General features: G+C 35.6%; 1 protein-coding gene across 1 annotated transcript in view; it reads left to right on the top strand.

Moving 5' to 3' along the window:
- TSPAN33 (tetraspanin 33) overlaps window positions 1-21,304 on the top strand; it is a 792,963-nt gene that overhangs the window by 655,325 nt on the left and 116,334 nt on the right. The gene's annotated exons all lie outside the window — the stretch shown is intronic.

Here is a 21,304-nt window from a genome sequence, read left to right on the forward strand (position 1 = left end):
TTCTGTAAGGCTGTCTCTCAAACTAAGGTTCCAGTTTGAATACAGGTTGTTAATTAAAAGGAGACACAGCACTAGCTAAATTATATCAGCTGAAAGACAAGGCAGGAAATGAGGGGGGCAGGGAAAACAGTTTCAACACAGATGTAAGGAATGTGCAAATTATAAAAAATATATATACTGTTTTCTATATATTTGCAGAGCAGTAAGACACAGATATCAAGCAGACAATTTAGCTCTATAATACAGAATAACACAGAAAATATACTCAGCTCTATAAACTTGAAGATAGTTCTGTAAGGCTGTCTCTCAAACTAAGGTTCCAGTTTGAATACAGGTTGTTAATTAAAAGGAGACACAGCACTAGCTAAATTATATCAGCTGAAAGACAAGGCAGGAAATGGGGGGGTGGGGAAACAGTTTCAATACAGATGTAAGGAATGTGCAAATTATAAAAAAATATATATACTGTTTTCTATATATTTGCAGAGCAGTAAGACACAGATATTAAGCAGACAATTTAGCTCTATAATACAGAATAACACAGAAAATATACTCAGCTCTGTAAACATGAAGATAGTTCTTTAAGGCTGTCTCTCAAACTCTTTGCATACTTTAACATCTTGTCTGACAACTTTATTACTAATATTATAAATGACACAAAACTATCTTAACTTGCAACATTTACTGTATATACTGTTGATAATCAATATCTTGTTATTGTATTAAAGCCAACAACCTGTAATGTTTACTATTGCTGCAGCTTTGTATCTGTATTTATCATGTACATGATGTGGAGCTTTTCTCCCCAGGCATCTGCTGAAAAAGGACATGCATTATTTCCCTGTAAACAAATGTAAATAAATAAAACGGTTTTTAGTACTTAATAAATAAGCACCTTTCCAGGCATGTCTAAGGGTTAGCTCCCGGTGTTTTCTCCTATCTACCTGATGAATCTGGGCATCTTGGGGCAATGCAGCGATTGCCTCATGTACACAGACAACCCTCTCCTCCTACCACCCAACACTACAATCTGTGAGAGATGCACTTATATAGCCAAACTGGAAGCAAAGCTCTCTTCGAACAAGACTGAACTAGACAATCGAGAGGAGAAGGTAAACACTTGCACCGCACCACACTCTTCACATAGTCCCTCAAAACCTACACCACCAAAACACACACCACATAGCAACACAAAACATACACCTACATTCGCGGAGGCTCTCAATAAAAATCTGCTGAAGCAACAGAGACCTCCAAAGCAGAAACGCAAGCAACCTCCACCCCCCAACACAACCCAAATGACATAGCCCACAAACTCAGTGTGCCACTCAACACAGCCCATAATGCATAACAACGTACCCAACACTCTAGTCATAGGTGACTCTGTAGTCAGCCACACTGATATTCAACTCACTGGGCTAAACAAAGAGAAAGTTACTGTCAGCTGCCTGTCAGGTGCCAGTATCCGCACAAAACACACGCACTCAGGTCCCTCCACAACAAGTACAAATATGACTCTCCATGTTGATGTGAATGACCTGAGATGTACCTCCCTGGACTACATGAAAAGAGATATGGAGGAGCTCTCCGATCTTGTAGCCCAGGCAGGTATGACCTTAGCCCTGAGTAGCATCCTGCCATCACCCAGAATGATACCACAGTACAAGGACAAAATGATTGACTTCAGCAATTGGCTAAGCTTTTGGTGTCATTCTAAGGGGATCCAGTATCTGTCTGCCTGGGATGACCTGATAGACCACGATGCTTTGCCAGAGATGGCCTGCACCTGTCGCAGGGCAGCAGTACCTTAGAACTGGTCATTACCAACATGGGCGACCTGTGTTCCACACCAGAGGTCAATTCCTTGTTGGTCAGATCTGATCACAAGCTAATCACCCTAGGCATCCACATCTCTCCCCCACCCCTCATTAGGGAAACCACCGTAAAAAAGTTCTCCAAAGCCAACTTCACACTTCTTAAGACGGAAGTGGCAAACTTCACGACACCCATGCAGATGGACAGTAGAGGTACAAATGCTGAATCCTACACAAATGCACTTTATAAACACTTACACGAATGCATGGCTCGTGCTATCCTTAACAGAACCAAGATGCTATCCTCCAAAAAAAGGAAGCCAATCTGGTGGTGCCCTGCCATAAACAAACTCTACAACAGAAGAAAGAAACTGTTGAGGTAAAGAGTAAAATCCCATAATTGGAGGAACTCCCTGGTCAGCCTCAGTAAGAAGCTGAGATCCCTCATAAAATCCTCTTAAGCCAGTTATAAAAACAAAATCGCCACTCATTTTAAAGACAACCACACAGCATTCTATAGCATGTCAAGAATCTCAATGGCAGCACTCAGATCTGCTCTGAGTTGCAGCAAAATGGCAGTAAATATACAGAACCAACAGATATTGCCAACATCCTGGCAGATAGGTTCATTGCTAACTTCACCCCCCTCACCCCCTAAAGGGCCCATCTCTATACCGGAAGAATTCAAAGTTCCTGTAATCACGGGTGCACAGGTAAAAACCACACTCTCCAAAGCCAAGAACACAGCATCCATGGGACCTGACAACATCCCAGGCTGCGTTCTACACAAACTACAGAATGAACTGGCACCCCACCTAAGCACCATGTTCAAGTCATAGCCTCACCTCAGGCTTTGTGCCCACTGAATGGCACACAGCGACAGTTATCCCACTTCACAAAGGTGGAGCCACCACGAACCCCGGGAACTACAGCCCCATTAGCCTAAAGAGCCTGGTCTGCAAGGCTGTGGAACATATCGTCATGGAACTTATAAACAAAGACACTGGTAATCTCCAAACTCTGTACCCCACCCAGTTCGGGTTTGTAAAAGGCAGATCATGTCTCTTATGCCTGATAGACTTCTTTGAAGCAGTCACCAAAGCCATAGACGAGGATAAGGTGGTTCACACAGCCTGTCTAGATCTTGCCAAGGCTTTTGACACCATCCCCCACTCTGGAGTTGTAGATAAACCCACTAAACTTGGTATAAATCCCTATGTCACAAGGTGGGTTGCCAACTGGCTCACTGGCAGAACCCACACTGTGAAAGTAGCAGACTCCAAATCTGGCTTCAGACCAGTGACAAGTGGAATACCACTGGGTTCAGTCCTGGGTCCTCTCCTGTTTGCTATCTACTTTTCTGAAGTACAGGCTAACACAGAATGTCTTTGGCTAACGAAGTTTGCAGATGACTGCAAACTAGGAGCCGTATTCGAAACTCCTAACGTTGTGGACATCCTACAAAAGGGCCTCACTGAGACAGATGCCTGGTGTCAAAGCCATGGCCCCAAGCTCAATGCCAAAAAGTGCATTGTCACCCCCTTTGGTAAAAACTCTGTATCCATGAGCTACCACATATGTGGTAGTCTACTTAACATCGAAAGTGTGATAAGAGCCCTTAGGACACAGGTGTACAATAGTCTCTCCTTTAATAATCACATCACCACAGTAGTCACGAAATCTTTCTACGTGGCACACACCATCACAAAAGGTTTCTCATCCAGGAAAAAGAGGTCACTGTTCCCCTCTACTCGTCACTCATTAGACCCATTATAGAGTACAACGCCCTTTTGGTATGTACCTCACAAGACATCTACAACAACTGGAAAGGCCACAGAAATTCCTCACAAAGAGGATTACCGGCCTCAAACAGATGCCCTACACAGACAGTCTCAAAATCTCCAGCTTTACTCCGTCACATATCGCCTACTCAGAGGCGATCTCTGCCTAACATACAAAGCGATGTCAAACCCAGAGCTGTTGGACATGCTCCACTTAAAGAAATCCCACGCCCTCTGAGCTACATGCTCTAGGGACCTAAACCTTGTTTCCACAATAAACAGAACATGCTGGAGGGATAGATTCCTATCCCAGAGACTTCCCATACCCTGGAAAAAACTACCTATCTATATCAAACAAAGCTCCTCATTAGCACTCTTCAAGAAAATCTTGATGATTGGATGGGAAATGGGGAATTCATTCCTGGGATCACCCCTGTGGCTCTGCTCGACAAGGGCACAGAAAAATAATTTTCTTGGTTGGCGAAAGCTAGTGTACCTTTTGGCTAGGCTTATATAGGCCCTAGGGCCTATAGCCTAGTACCTACCTATGAAGTAAGAAAAGCTGGATAGCTATGATATTTTGGATAGCATAATAGCACTGTTGGGTGTTTCACCAAATGAGGTAAGAGCATTTATTCATAAAGATGTTTTTTGTGACTTTATATTTGAATCTGGACATTATATGGAGACACCGAGTTAAAGAAAAACTGCAATCCATGGAACTTGTATGTTCTGCAAGCATTAAATAATAGGCAGAAAATTTATGTTCAGTTCCAAAATGAAGTAGAAAAAGAATCCCTAAGTCTACTTAGACTGCATGCAAAGATGTTTTGGACATTTAAAAAATTATGATTATGGACTGGGGGTTGGGAGTGTAGTGTTATTAAAAATAGAAAATGAAAAAGTAGTGCATATTAAGTATGATCAGTGTTGATGGGAACAAAGGCATTGTGAAATATAGGGGCAACAGAAAACTTTTGTGCGTGTGTGGAAATAGTGATCATTTTAATTAACTATTGTGACAAAAGGAAATGTTATATTTGTGGCAAAGTGGGTCATAATGCAAAAAGTTGTGAACTGAAATGTTTTAAATGTGAAAAAAAACAGGTGATTTATGGATGAATTGTAAGGAAAATACAGAAAAATATAAGGAGAAAGTAAGTAGAAAGCAAGAGTTTGAGCAACATATAGGAAAAAGTAGAAAGAGGTCAAGGACACTAGGCTAAAAGCAAGGAACGAAAAACTTTAGTGTATTAAAACTTTTATTACACACTTTTGTCAACTCAGACTTCATCAGAAAAACTTCCACAATAAAAAACACCACCATAAATATATAACTTGACCAATGAGGACAATGAAATCATTAGCTTATTAAGCTTTTTTTAAAAGGACAAAGTAAAATATATATCACAATACCTATTAATACTATATAAAAAAAATCACAATTACTACTTTAATACATAAGGCTTCCAGTATTTGAAAAACATTTTATATTAGTAACATCATTTATTCCAGGATATTTGATTTGCCCCTGCCAGAATGCAGACTAACTCCTCCCATACTATAGTATACGAAACAGTATTGTAAGTAATACCTAGCTGCTTCTATCTGTTTGTCTGTAACCATACAAGATTCAACTATGTCTGACAAGAATTGTTTTTAATGATGATGCTTAATTCCAATGTAATGTTTTAATGTTTGGAGCTTTTCTCCCCAGGCCTCCACTAAAAATGGATATGCATCCAGTCAGACTATCACAGTCAACAAATGTAAAATAAAAATAAATAATGAAATAAATTTATCAGCCCCAAGTTTTAATTGCCATATTGTTTCTCTCTGTTCTATTACATTCTTAATTATTTAAATGGTGTCATTGGTCAGGTTATGTATTTATGGTGGTGTTTTTTTATTGTGGAAGTTTTTCTAATGAAGTCTGAATTGACGAAAGTGTGTAATAAAAGTTTTACTTCCTTACTTTTATCCTAGTTGTTTTGGGTTGTATTGGTTTTTGATTAGCCACAGTCAAGTACGCAATTTTGTTTTAAGAGGTGAAGGAAAAGAAGAAGAGCAGACAATGATAATCATAGGATCATAGGAGGTTACTAGGCTATCGACCCAGAGGTAATTTCAAGCCTAGTCATTTCATCACAATGTAATACCATAGATACTCTTGTCAGTATCCAAGATTGTATTTAGTAATGACTGCCCTTGTTGTATTTAGTAATGACTGCCCTTGTCCACGAGGGTCGTGGGTGCTATCTCCGGTAAGAATTTACGATGCCCCATCCACTCATCCAGGTTTTTTTTTTGAAGAGTGTCATAGAGGTGCTCTGCTTCACATGAATTGGAAGCCTATTCCAAAGACACATCAGTCTCTGGGAGACGTCTGTCCCTCCAGCACGTCCTGTTCAAGTTGCAGGCCACATATTTAGGTTCCTTGAACGGGTATCTCTAGTCCTGTTTGATTTACAGATGTGCAGCAAATTCATTAGGTTTGGGTTGGAGATTGCTCTGTTAGCTGGCCATAAGTCTCCCCTAAGAAGTCTATATAATACTGCGTATAGTGACAGGGACTTTAGTCGATCTGTGTAAGGCACATGCTGGAGTCCCTTTATCTTGGTTAGAAACCTCTGAGGTCTCTCAACGTGCTGCAGGGGCTTTGTACAGTATATGCTGAAAGGGGTGTTATACTCAATTATGGGCCTGATTTAATAACTAGTATAGAGGGGTTATAACCTCCTTTGCCCTAGAGGTGATGCCTTTAATAATGAAAGTGTGTTACGTAGAAAGCCTTCCTTACTACAGTAGATGCATGATGGTCAAAGTTAAGGGTCGGAGTCTACTTGTGATCCCAGATTTCTTACCACTTCATAGGGTATTGTTAATTTAATAGTGTGAAGGGACATTGTTTTTACCAAAGGGAGTGATGATGCATTTATTTGCACAGTTTGAGGCCGTGACTAAGACGACAGTCATTGGTCTGCATAAGACCCTCCTGAAGTATACTGATATTATTTGGGGATTAAATAATTGTACCCACTTTGCAGTCATCCGCAAACTTGGTCAGCCACAGCCCCTTAGTTTTGGCCTGAACTTCTGAGGAGTGTATACCAAATAGTAGGGTGGACCAGCACTGACCCTTGTTGCACCCCACTGGTGACAGATCTGCTGGTTGATGTAGTCACCCACTTTGATAGCGTGTGACTGGTTTGTGAGCCAGTCGACAACCCTTCTTACTACAAAGGGGTTTATATTTAATTTCTAAGTTTATCGGTAATGCCCGAATGTGGGATTGTGTCAAAGCCCTTTGCCAATTTGAGGTATACTGTGTGCACAGATTTGCACTCATTGATTGCCCTGGTCACATTTTTGAAGAGATCCACCAGATTTAACAGGCAGGATCTGCTCTTGACAAAGCCAAATTGGGTCGTATCCAGGGTTTGGAGGTCGCCTATGTGTTTGAGGTCCATGATGATACGTTCCATGGTTTTACAGATGAGGCTGGTCAGACTTATGGGTCTATAATTCCCTGGGCCTGTTACTAAAGTAACAAGTCTCTGTTGGGTGAAACTTGTATAAATCAGCTGATAAGAGCTGTGCTTATGTAAAGGAACTAGAAATAGATCTTGTGTTTATACATATTTCAAAAGCAAAAAAAAGTAATATTCTTTTTAATTCTATAGAAAAGTAAACGTAATTGTGAATGGTTAAAATCTGAATACCTCGTAGAATATATATTAGAATATAGGTGGTTTTAATATTCCAGTGGTTATCTTGCTTCCAGCTTCTGTGTGATTGGAGTGTTTGCAGCCAGGAAAGTAAACTTGAATGAGAGAATATGGAAAAATGTTGTGTTTATAAGACTTGTAATTGCAATTATGTTGAAGATATAGGATATATACATATATAGTTCTAGCTTCTTTACAAGCACTTATCTGCCGATTTATACAAGTTTCACCCAGTAAAGATTTGTTAAGAAGTAAAGCTGTTTTGAATCACAGAGAGATTTGTTGTTTTGGTTCAAAAAAACTTCAAAATGTGAAGAAATTTTGATCTCAAGATTTTTGCTACTGTTTTGCATTTAATTTACAAATATTTCTTACTGCTACTGCTTGGTGTTTTAGCTTGGCTGGAATAGCTGAAAAGGCTATTCTTTTGTATTTTTTCTAGCTGTCTTGACCTGAATAGTTGGACCTTGTCCACTGATGGTTTAAGCCAACTAAACTTCAGGGTGCTCAGAGTGCTTCATTTCTAAGCTTGACTGTATAATGAATAGAAAAACAAGTTAGAATCATGGCAGGTGACTTGAGTAAAACATTTGACAAGATACAGTATGACATTTTATGGGACATAATGAAAGAATATTAAACGTATTTGTTACAACTAAAGTAAAAGTTGTAGTGAATGGTTGTTTAAGTCGAGAAATGGATATAAAGAGATGGATAAGACAAGGATGTCCAGCAAGTAGTACTTTATTTGCATTGGTTATGAATGCAGTTGTTGGCAAAATAAATCTGTCTTTAACAGTAGCAGAATATAGGACTGTAGAAGAGATTAAAATACCAATTTTGTTTTTTTATGTGGTTGATATTGTTTTAATGGCAAAGAACAAAGAATGGATGGGAAGTAGCCATTAGGCAACAATAAATATTTGAGAGAGATGGGTATAAGTATAAATAGAAATAAAAATAAACGAAACAGAAAAAACTTTAAAAACTGAGTAAAACACACAAAAGGAAAGTAGAAGCACGCTGACACAATAAACGGCACGGACTTTTTAATAAACATCAGTTATGGTTATTGTGTGTTTTTTAAAAAAATGTGTTTTTTAATATTTTTTTTAAATAAGGCACTCATCAAGTTGTTTAGTGGAGTAGTAACTCAACAGATGATTAACATAGGCTTGTAAGAAGTTGTTCTAGCTAATTAAAAGAGATAGGAATATCCTGTATCAATTTAGTAATATTTTTGGCCGTTCAGCCACTTATAGATGTAGGTTTTATGTATAAAAAAAAGCTGTGTTAACTGGTTTTTGTCTGATGAAGGCTGAGCATTTGCTTAGAAGAAATAAAAATAAAGTTTTATTAATAGGAAATATTCAGTTTAATGTGGAAGAAATAGCAATATTAACTATAAAATCTGGAAGAGACAGTTAAAATGCAGCAATGAGATGATGTAAGAAAATTAAGGACTATGTTCTGTAGAATGTACAACTTATATAAAAAGAAAATGTATTTAATAAATTCTGTATTATTGGAAAAATTGCATAATTAGCGAACATGTTTATGATCCCTATAAAATATGAAAAATGTCAATTATGTTTTTTATATGGGGATCTAGATTAAACCCAGTAATAAGAGGGGCAGCATATATGTTAAAGAAAAAGGAGGGTTGAATTTAGTAAATTCAGTGGTTTTATGTAGCTTCGTTAATTCTAAATAAAGTGCTGACATGGATAAAAGAAGAAAGTAAATCATCATTAAGTATAATAAGAGAAAAATACAAGGAAATATGGTGTATGAGTGAATTTAATGGAGAAAAAGGATGTGCGAATGGGAAAATAAGACTGTCAAGCAAATTGTGTTCTGGAAAATAAAGATAAGTGACATTGAGCAATGATAGGAAAGAATGATATTTAAATATAATGAATATGTGTTACTGTGGTTTATCCATTGGAAGGGTTGGAGGGGGAGTAAAAAGCCATAGGAATGAGACTAGTGATGTAAGATGTATGTAGAATGCAGAGATTTTTTATTGATTATCAACAAAAAAAAAAAAGCCAGTGAAATTGAAAATGTGCTATATAAAAAATAGAAGAAAGAATATGCATTTATTGTGGTGAAGTGAAACAACCGAACATGTTTCTTTAAGATGTAAAAAGGTGAAGAAATTATGGGAAAACTGAAAACTTTGGAAAGGATTAAGCAAATAGAGGATATAAATATAGATATGTTGGACTGAGCTAATTGTAGTAGTAAGAGTGAATTTGTAAAGAAAATAGTATTGTTTTACATAATATGGACCATATGGAATGAAAGGTTGAATGAGTTAAAATTTAATGGAAAATGGATATTATAGGTAGAGACTGAACAAAAAAGATTGTTGTGGAAAAGAGTGGGCATCAGGCAATGAGCAGAAGTAAAGCAAATGAGTTATATGTATAAAGTCATGCAAGTGATGGAAATTGGGTGTAAAAGGAAGTAATATTTAACATATAAAGTAAGTATGGATACGGTATTTAGTAAAGGACCTCAACTCATCATTGTTGAGTGAGACAAATTTTGGAGGAGCACTTCCTGTAGCAGTTCCATGTGCAGAGGCAGCCTGGAGAAACAGGGAGGAGGCAGATGGAGAGAGAAGGGGAATGATGGAGTGGCGAGAGAGATGGAGGAGAAAGCAACACTGGAGAAAGTGCGCAGGGTTCTGAGGATGAGTCTGCAAATGATGGATATACAGTTACAACTCTCCAGTTGGTGGGGTGGGTTATGAGATGGTTTACTTAAAGAGATTGTGATGCAACGCGAGTCAGAAAATGAATGAGATGGTTACTGGGGTGACATTATGGATAAAGACAAAGTAAGGATGCAGAGACAATCCTGAAGAGTAGTGGTGAGATGGAAAAGAAAACGTATATGCAGGGAAAGTGAAAAGACAAAAGGGGAGTAGCAGAAAAGAAGGCAGAAGAAAAAGAAAAATAGAACTATGCAGTAAGGATTCAAAGTAAAGACAAGCAAATGGGCAGGTATGAAGTGTGGAACAATTTGGGTATAAAAGCACATGAGGTAAGAACATTTATTCCTATTAACAGAGGCATTTGTAACATATTTGAGACTGTTTTTTCAATTGAAAATTTCCTTGGAGAATATGAAAAAGACTGTAACCCATAGAATCTCTATGTGATAAAAGCATTTAACAGGGAAACAAAAAAAAAAACTCATACAGTTTCAAACAGAGGCAGAAAGAGAGACTTTGAAAAGACGTTTATGTAACGAAGTAATGGACTTTGCAAAAGTTTGACAAATGCGGTTTGTGGACTGGTGGCTGGGATTGTAATATTGTATTAAAAATAGAGAAAAAATATATATACATACCAAGAATCATAAATTTGGAAGGGAATAGGGATGTCGTAAAATACTGGGAACAACCCAAAACATTTTTGTTTTTTAAAAGGACATTTGATAAGTAACTGTGACAAAAGAAAATATTATATTTGTGGGGAAATGGGATGTGATACAAAAAATGTGAATTGAAATGTTATAAGTTTAACAAAGCTGGGCATTTATGGATGGACTGCAAAAATAAAAGTAAGAGTAAGGGAAAACAAGAAAATGAATAAAGAGAAGAAATTATTGTAGTAGTAGACATAGAAGAAAAATTACATGAGAAAAAAGTGGACATAGAAGAAGGTTCTGAAATAAGTGATGAATGCAAAAATTGGGAGGTAGTAAAAGGAAGAAGGAATTATATTGGTGAAAGGGTAAAAGAAAAAAAGGGATAAATATAAAAAAGAGGAAATGGATGAAAAAGAATATATATAGCTAATGATTGGGGATGGTATAATGGTTAAGGTGTTTGACTCTCAGACGCAAGGTACAATGTTTGGTTCTCACCTTTGGGAGAGAAATTAAGCTTAGAATGGCTTATTAAGAAAGCTAGCCTAGTAATTGGCTTATTAAGAAAGATAGCCTAGTAATTGGCTATGAATTTAAACCATGAATCTAAGGAAAAGGGAAAATGAAAATTTGAGTGCTTTCTATAAATGTGAACTGTATTAAGAGTATAGTAAAAGAATGGGGATTTTAGAGTGGTGTAGTACATGTGATGTAGATGCAGTTATAGTAGACACAAGATTTTTAACAAACGAAAGATAACAGAAAAACTATGGGGAGGAAAGGTGGTCTGGAATTTGGGAAATGACAGATGTTTTGGAATAGCCATATTCTGTAGAAGTACAGTGAAGATATTAAATGCAACTTTGGCAAAAATGTGAAGATATTGTAGATTTACAATGGAAAGAATAAGTGTACAGAATTATATATGCTTATACTAATTGTAGAGAAAGGAGAATGTTATTTCATCAGATTTTAGACTAGTAATAAATATAAATCTTATAACAAGAGGCTTTAAGTGCAATTTGAGAAGGAAGCATAAAAAAGGAAATTGGATAAGAAAATGTTAGAAGTTATGCAATATGGAAAGTTAAAACTTAATTCATGGACTTAGAAAAGAGGAATGTGTAGAACTGCAGGAATGTGTAGACCTGCAGTAGATAGTATCAGAAGGTTAAGTTAGTGGAGAGTTGGGAGGTAGTTGAAACAAGATTGTCTGATCATCTTGCAGTACGGCTACTGATCAAGAAAAACGGAAAAATATAAAAATAAGCAAATAAATAAAAAGGATAATTGAGAGCATAGAATGAAGAAGGAAAGAGATTAGTAATGCAGTTATAGAGAGATCATATTACTATGAGAATATTTTATAAAAGTTGGGCTGAATGGTAGATAAGGAAAAAATATAAAAAAAAATGTTTTTACAGTGGCAGTATGGTGTGAGAAAGTAGAAAAAGAAATATAAAAGAGCATGTAACAGTGCATTGGAAGATTTAGAACAATGATATAAAGTGCTTTGACAAAATAATTGTATGAAAGAAATCAAGAAGAAATACAAAAATTGTTATGCAAGATAATTTTTACAAGGAAAAAGACGTGTCAGGTTACTTAAGCAAATTAGTAAAGGAAGATGATAGGAGAAATAGAAAATTATTTAAAAAAAACCCAAAAAACTAAATTTCAACCATAACTTTAAATGCCATAATAATTAAGCAGGCTGGTAAAGGTGGTAAAACAGTTATAAATCAGAAAGATTATATTGAGTGGCTGTATGAAATATCAGATTCCGAAACATTTAAGGTAGTAAATAGATCATTTGTTAATACCTTTATACTTAGGGTCAAAACATTTTTATATGATTCTATGATTGATAATTCTATTAACTTCTATATGTATAACTATATGTATGTGCCTCATCCTATCATCCGTGGTCTACCCAAAATCTATAAAAATTAGAGAAAACCTCCAAGACCACTTATAAGCTCTGGTAACAAATGGGTAACAATGGCTATCTTGAAATACTAGAAACCTAGTTGCGTGCCTTTTTACAATATAGTAAAAGTTGTAATAAAGATAACAATGACTTTTTAAGTCCCTGTATAATTGTGCAAAACTAATGTGAACATTGACTTACTTCTGGTTAGGTTAGCTTTGATATTAAATCACTATTTGCCATTATCCCTAACGATTATGGAATTCAGCCTATTAGGGAATGTTTGTGTAAATATAGTAAATTTACGGGTAAAAAGATTGAAATCATTCATTCAATGCTTGATGTTGTACTGAATAGCAATATTTTTTACGTTTAATGATTATTACTATCACCAGTTACTGGGTGTGGCTGTCGGTACCCCAGTAGCAAGCACATATGCAAATCTAGTTTCATCTACATGGAAGGATATTAATAAATTTGAGAATACATCTTTTTTATATGACTGTGTTGCGTTTTATAAATGCTTCATTGATTTTTCTTGGTATGGACTAATGTTCTTGAATCTCTAAATATGATTGTAGATTGCAACGTACTACTGACTGTCTAGTATTTGACATTAATATTGGTATATGAATATTTTATTTAGATATTAATTTAAATCTCTATGTGGGTAGATGTAACACTACTATACATAGAAAGGGTGTTCAGACAACCAGATATCTACACTTGGACACTTGGAAAACATGCATCCAAGACATTGCGTGTAACTGTATTTTCAGGAGTCAGCTATTGAGAGCCAGTAGACTTGGCACAAATTAAATGCAGTTTATGAATGAGATGGAACTCTTGGCTAATGACTTTTGAAGATCAAGGGATATAATGCTAAGCTGGTAGAGAATAATATGGATTTTCTAGTATCCAAACATAAATAAGGTCAACCTTTCTTTTCTGAATGAGTTATGAACATACTAAGCAAAACATCCAAAAAATGTTATATCACTAAGTCCTGTCGATAATACATCTCAGATTAGGAAAATTATTGAAAAATATTTGGCAATTTTGAGATCCAGACTTGAAATTCAAAAAGTAAAAGGTGGGTAAACCTAATTTTATTTTTAAAAAAGAAAGAAATCTTAAACAACAGTTATGTTGTAAAGATTTGTCACCTAATAGATTAGGGAGTGTTTCTAGTAAATTTGTTATTGTGCCCTGTTACAACTGTATATATTGTAGTCGTATAAATTAAAACATTGATTTTATACATCCCATTACTAAGAACAATTTTATATTGAAAGTGTCAGCAACATGTCACACACAAAATGATACAGCTCGCTTAACTGTGTGTTGTAACTGTTTTTATATAGGAAAAACAAATCAAAAATTGAAGGAGAGGATATGTTCACATTTGACAAAAATTCGTAGGGCTGTTGAAACTAATGCAATATATAAGCATATTTTTCAGATAGAGAAGGGAACATGCTTTTAAGTTTAGAGTTTTATTGAGAAGGAGATTGAATAAACATGGGGGTGATATTCTGAATATTATTGAGTTGGCCAAATGTAAGTGTATTAATGGTTTTAGGGCTGATATCACATTATTTCAATACTGTGAATAGTATTAGACCGGTCCTAAAATTGAAACTTTGCTGTATATGACATTTTGGGTTACTTGGACAAGTGTTTAAATATTTCTATGTATGTTTTAGATGATACAAGGTCATATGAGTTTTTACACAATTTTAATTGGCTGGCTGATCTTTTAAATTGAGGAAATATGCCCATATGAATTTTGATGCATTGACAAAGAGGCTGTTACTTGAAAGCTTTGCTGTTATTAAAGTATTTTTTTTTTTTATTAATGGTCGAAATTCAATTTTTACTGTTTTGTTGTGCTACTACTGAATTTCATTTGACTGCTTTGGACAAACTGGTTGCTGCTTTGTATCTGAGAAATAGAACTCAGGAAAATATTATGAATAGTTTAGTACACCATGTACAAGAAATGTTTAAAGAAAAAAAGAAGGTAGAGAAAAAACATGGAGGGCCAGATTCAATAACACCTACATTAAGTGTACACTATCTGTATTCAAGAACATCCCTACCACATTTGTGCTGTCTAATCACTCAGAATGATTATACCAAGTGTACACGTTGTAGAACTTTTATGAATCCCCCTCTGTATTTAAAGCTACAAGAAAATCCATAGAAAAACTAAAATTAGGAAGAAGAAAATGTGAGTTACACTTGCGTTGTCTCTCTACTCAGAATGGTGTACACTTGGGGAAAGTAAAAAAGTTAACATAAAAAGAGAATAAAGAGTTGGAGAAGGAAATTTATTTAAATGAGCTAGAGTATTAGGACAAGTAACTATACATTCAGCTACAGGACTAGATAGAATAGGGTATGAGATGATTAAAGATTTAAAGGACTGTTAATATTTTTTAAAGATTTTGAATGTAACTAAATGAAGGTGTTATGTATAAAGAACTATTTAGTGGAATACTTAAATTCAAATGAAAGAAGAAAGTTAGAAGACAGTTAAACTGGAGACCAGTAGTATTGAATAATAATGATTATACAATCTTTATGAAAATAATACAAAAGAGATTTGAAACTAAAATTGAAAATATTATGGAAGATAGTATAAAGGGGAAGGATTGTCAGGAACTGTTTATGATAGAGAAATTGTGGATATTATGAATAGAAATGTGAAAATCACGATAAGACCTTAATAAGGCTTTTGATCCAATTGGACATAATCTTATGGTATTAATGAAAGGATATAATGTAAGTGAGAAAGCTAGAAGTTCTGTATGTCAGTGTGTAGTAATAATAAAGTAAAATACTTGTAAATGGCTGATTAGGCCAAGAAGTACATATAAAGAGTGGTGGAGGACAGACCAATGAATTGTCTACTGTTCACATTTATTATGAATGTAATGGCACATGAAATATTGCTAAATGCAGAAGAGATATTTATAACATATGTAGGACTAATAATTCCAGTTCTCTTACCATATGTAGATGACATTAATAATTGCAAAAAGAAAATTGGATAAAGGAAGTGATTGCACAAATGAGCTCTTAGAGGTGATATGGATAGCTTTAAATAAAGAGAGGAGTGGTTTAGGTGATGTAGTAAAGCTAGGAGGTATTTAATTTCACAATGAAAAACTTCTGTGTTGGGTATAAAATTTGGGAATAAAGATGCAATTAGAATTCAGTGGGGAAAAACAATAGAAAAAATAAACCTGTTTTTTTCTGGAGAACATATAAATTCAGAAAAACTGCTTATTTGATAAATTCAGTACTGATAGGAAAAATATACTTAGCAGGTGCTAACAGAATTTGAAAAGGAATTATTGCAGATATTTTTTCATTTATATGTAGTTCTAGAGTAAACTAAGTTAAAAGAGTAGTTTTGTAAATAAAGAGGAAGGAGGTTTAGGATTAATTAAACTAGGGATATACACTGCTTCATTAAATTTGTACAAAATGTTAAAGTGGTTAAATTAAAAAGATGAGAGAGTAGTAGTAAAATTGTATAAATATAAATATGATAAATGTGGGGGTATGGTAAAGAGTAAAAGAGAGGGTGTATAATTCAAGAAATAAAATGCTACTAAGAAAATATTTTTTAAAATAAAAAGTGCTGATATAGAATAAGAAAGATTAATATGTGGAACCATGGGACAATCTAACAGATGTAAAATTAAAGCTATAAACATAAGCAAATGGTGTAATCAAAAAGAGAATGTCAAGATTTTTTGTTGAGACTGGTAATTTACCAGTAAGAAATATGTCATATAAAAAGAAAACTGATAGAATATGTTTCTATTGTCAAAAAGAAGAAACTATGGAACATTCATTTTTGAAATGTAAGAGTAAAAAAGGTATGGAGAAAACTGTATAATTTTTATGAAGCTGTAAAAGTAGTAGATAAACATGGATATGACTGAATATGTATACAAGAACAATAGTAAAGAATATGTTAAAAGAATGTTTTTGTTACGTGGGTTATATGGAATGAAAGAATAAGTTATGTTTAAAGGTAAATGGATTTTAGCAACAATATTAAGTAAAATCAGATAGTGGTTATGGAAAAAAAGGAGTGGGGGTATAATGGGGATGAAAATTGGTTATGATTATAAAGGAAATTAAGAATATGTGTAAATATTTTGTATATAAGAATTTTTTTATGTAACTAAAGGATCTTCACTCTTTTTGATAGATGCCATAGAATCTTTTGTATCTACCTGAGCTATTATCAATTCAAGGGAATGATTTAACAGCACCCTTTGCCCCCTGTGTTGCGCTGCAGTATTATTAATCAATCTACCTGGCATGGGAATAGAACCCACAGCCTTTTGCACCAAAAGCAAGTGTACTGCCTCTGTTACACCACTTGTCAGTGTGTGCAATTATTTAATTCTTGTTTTAATTTTTATCCTGAACGCCTTCCCTGTAACTTGACTTCAGACTTGCTCATATTCTGCAGAGACTTCAGCTCATACCTTTTCTTTACTTTTCTTTCCCCCAGATTTCTCTTGTATTGATCACCACTTCCTTTTTCATGTCTTTAAGGTTATCTTATCTTTCTACCAACCCTGTCTTATTCCTCAAAAGACAATGGATGTTCTTTCCATTAACCCTTGGGAACTTTCCCTAAAGGTTGCTTACTATAAACCAGAAGACAACTTCAAATTGTTTTCCATATTCCCCTGGCTGCCCCCTCCTACCACCTCCATGATCTAATATTGCTATAGAATGTATAACAAGAGGTCTAACGAAATCTGCTCTTACAAGGTATAGAGCCTATCCAATAATAAACATTTTATGTACTTACATTAATTACCATAATGTGCTTACTGACTCAGATTTTGTACATAAACCCTCCCACATCTGTATAAATTTAGAATGATTTAGTAGAACAGCCTGAATGAGTTACTGCTGGTTGTTCATGCCAGGAGCATTAATAATGTCTTTTATTCCAGAGGGCCTTCATTCACATATGATGTTATTTTTGTGAAACGTGTTTAACAAGCAATGGCTAGAAATCCATTTTATCAGGGCATAAATGTTTTTACTGCAACAGACATCCTAACAAAACATCAAGTGGAGGTGCTGTGGTAAAGTTTAAAGATTGAGACTTGTGTTTATTACATGGTTGATGATGGCACCAATACTGTAGATTTTGTAACAGCGACAATAAAGACAACCCCTGAACCAACTGCAGTTGTTAGAATGTGTAGGCCAAGAAAGTCAAGTGCTGATGGACCTACAGGAGTTCATCTATTTCTTGCATGAGACATAGAATGGAAAATAGTAACTGGGGGCATAAATTTACTACAAACAGGCTGGAATAGTAATGATTCTACAGTGTTGGTAAGGAAATTATTTACAGCATGTGCCCATTGTAAAGAAACCTAAAAGGGTCAGAGCATATTGGATGTGATTTGTGTTCCTGAAGAAATGACTGCTAACTTATGTCAAGTTTTGCCCCCCTTTGTGTAATGTTTATGGAGTTATAAAGATTGAATTACTGCTACATAATTTTGCTAAAGTGAAATATAAACCAATGAATGAAAGATTAATAGACTATGTAGAAGCAAAACAGTAAAACTGAGTGATGCATTCATTGGTAAGATTGCAGAATGAATGTGGCAGGTTTTGGAAGGGAACTTTGTAAAAAAAAGTTTGACATGTTCTAGATGCACAAGATCCAGGAGTATACTTCGTAAGAACAAAATGCTTAAGATGAGAGAGAGAAAAGGAGGCTGAACTACAACTTTGAAAACTGAAATAAATTGAACAGTCAAATTAAACAGTGCGAGACAAGATCAGGACAAATTTGAAGAAAATTTACATAAAAAGATTGAGAAAAACAGTAAATCGTCTTGTACGCAAGATGTGGTAGGAATCAAAATATGCAAATCGATAAACTGTGCATATTCTAAAATTTATTCTCAAACACAACAGATTGTAGATATTTCTTAAAAAAAACTTACATAAAACAGTTTGACTACACAAATGGAGTAATACATTGTTTTAATAATAGCCAAGTAACTTAAGATACTGAAATTAAAATAGATGTATAGAGAAAGAACTGCAAACTGGACTCATAAAAAGCCCAGGGAGATGTGTACTCAGGTCATTATTACTAATCCCTTCAGGAAGAATTTACAGCACCATTATATGTTATTCAGTGGTTCGTTTAAGTATGGGGATATTCCTTAATACTGGAGACTCATACTTATTAAGTCTGTCTTTAAAGAAAAGGGCAACCCCAGGGTCACAGAAACCCATATGTTTACTTTCTTGTTGAACAAAAGGTATTTTGGGTAAATTGTCAGAAATGCAAAAAGTTGGGACTTGAACCCATATTTCAGGATGCATATATTGGAAATAGATGTATAACTAACGACTTGTAACATAATGGTTTATAATAATAAAGCTTTAATTGAAAAAGTGTGCTGTAATGTAATCTATATAGACGTTACTTCAACGTTTGATAGGGTCATACACAAAGCACTGATTGATAAATGAAAACAGCTAGGTGTTAATTTAATCTTGATAAGATGGATAGCTGGCTTTAGAAATTGGACATGGCAAGCATCATACAACAATTTGAGAGGTACATTTTAGGTTACAGTCAGGTTGTCCCCTCCTAGGCCCATACTTGTTTTATTTTTCAGATCTCTTCTTCACCCAAGTTATTCTATAGACTATATGCAGATGACTTGAAAAAATGGGGAAACAGATTACATCTGCTACAGACTGGGCATGTTTGCAACCTAACTTCACTGGGCACAGGAGAATAATATGCTGATCATAATCTCATAGGTCATGTTTGTGATTGAGACAGTGACTAAATGGTGAATATTTAAATTAGCACACAGTAAAAGTTTAGATTAATTTTAGGACCAGAGTGTATAAGGAGAGCCAGCTTTGATTTTTTTTTTCTAAACTTATCAATCAGTTGTTTTGGTATAATTGCCTGGGCATGAAATATTTGTATGTATGTGAGATAAAGAAAACCCAGAAGATCCAAGTCAAAGATAATGAAGAATACAAGCCAACAAGGGAAGCCAACCAGCAAAAATCAATCTGACCAATAAAGAAAACTTATCTTGTTGCAGGTGGTTTGTGTGATTTGGTACTGATGAGTAAGCCAGCAAAAGTGTACATGATGGGTATAGGGATATGGTTTGCAGTAGACTATGGAAAAAGAGCGCTAACCAGCTGAGAGTTGTACTTACCAGAGGGATGCCGCGTGCAGTGTAGCACTGAACTGAATTTAATAGGGCAGGAGTTTGCAGCTGAAATGGAAACTGACCATTTTGTGATGACACTGGCAATCTGTCCCTTTCAGTTGGTAACCAGGAACTGAATAGCTTCTGATCCCTGTCTCTAGTGGAAAAATACAGGCACCGATCCTATGTGAATTTAGCAGAATCGTGTCCGAAGACTATCCCTCAGTATGTATTGTAAGTGTAAACAAAGCCTGGATGATGTAGATCTCGGACTGAACAGCAGTCCTCTAAGTCTTGTACTGTAGAAGTATTGCAATCCACAGGTCATCATAGTAGTGCTCTGAACAACCCTTGTACATGGCTATCATCAGCTTTCCCTTGATCAGGGATTATGCTGCCCTGTTAGGGGCATCCTCCAGTCAGCCATAAGGATGATTTGTGCTCTCACCAGCAGATGCTGGCAATTAGTGCTTTTTATTTATAATCTAACCCTGCCCGTTGTGGTGACATGAACACTTGAGGGCTACTTGTACACCGTGTTCTCGCAAGCATGCTCCCCTAATGTGCCAGCAATAGTTACCATCATCATTGGACCTGCTGTATGAGCCAGTATTCCACACCACCAGGATGGGCATACCAAGCATCCCTGCCTGTACACCATCAGTCCCCTGAAATGCTTGTCAGCTCAGGGATCCTGGGCTGTAGGTAGGGCTTTATCCCTCTATGGCAGTAGCACAGGCTAGAACAGTCCAGAATTAAAATTACAGGAGTTTCCACCAAAAACTGAAACCAGGTAAGCCTTCATGATGCTGGGAATCAACCTGTTTCAACTGGTGATCAGAATTCAACAGCTCCCTGTCAACATGCAGCAAGGACAAGCACTTATCCCAGTCAGGTCTAGCAAAAGCAGGCTCCAGGGGGATTCCTCACTTGGTATACAAGTGTGGACAAAATCGAAATGCTGTAGTGCTGATGGAAGGTCCGGCAGTCCTCTCCTGTTCTATATACACTGTACCAGATTTGTTGTCTGATAAATGACTTAAAATGAATTACTGCTGTATTAGTTACAGCTCAACATCACTGTCAAGGGACATCATCAGTGGTGCTTCAAAGGTATTGCACCCTTGATCTTGATGTTATAATTGCCTGTGTATTCTGAGAATGTCCTGAATGCTGTCTCTGCACACACATGCAAATAACTAGACTCCTTAGATGTCTCTTGGTAATGAGTCTTAACAATATCTGGTTAGATGATGCACATAGACTGATTTAATAAGAGCTGCATCACATTTCTTTGCATACAATTCATTTTCAAAGTAGTTTTGACTTGGACTGTTACTGTTGCTGCAAAATCATGTTGTCATTGACTTACTGACTGATTTAATGTTTTGCCATCAGTTTGTATAATCCTTTT

The sequence above is a fragment of the Protopterus annectens genome, chromosome 11.part0 (genome assembly GCF_019279795.1).
Source record: "Protopterus annectens isolate FY-2018-M chromosome 11.part0, PAN1.0, whole genome shotgun sequence".
Lineage (NCBI taxonomy): Eukaryota > Metazoa > Chordata > Ceratodontiformes > Protopteridae > Protopterus > Protopterus annectens.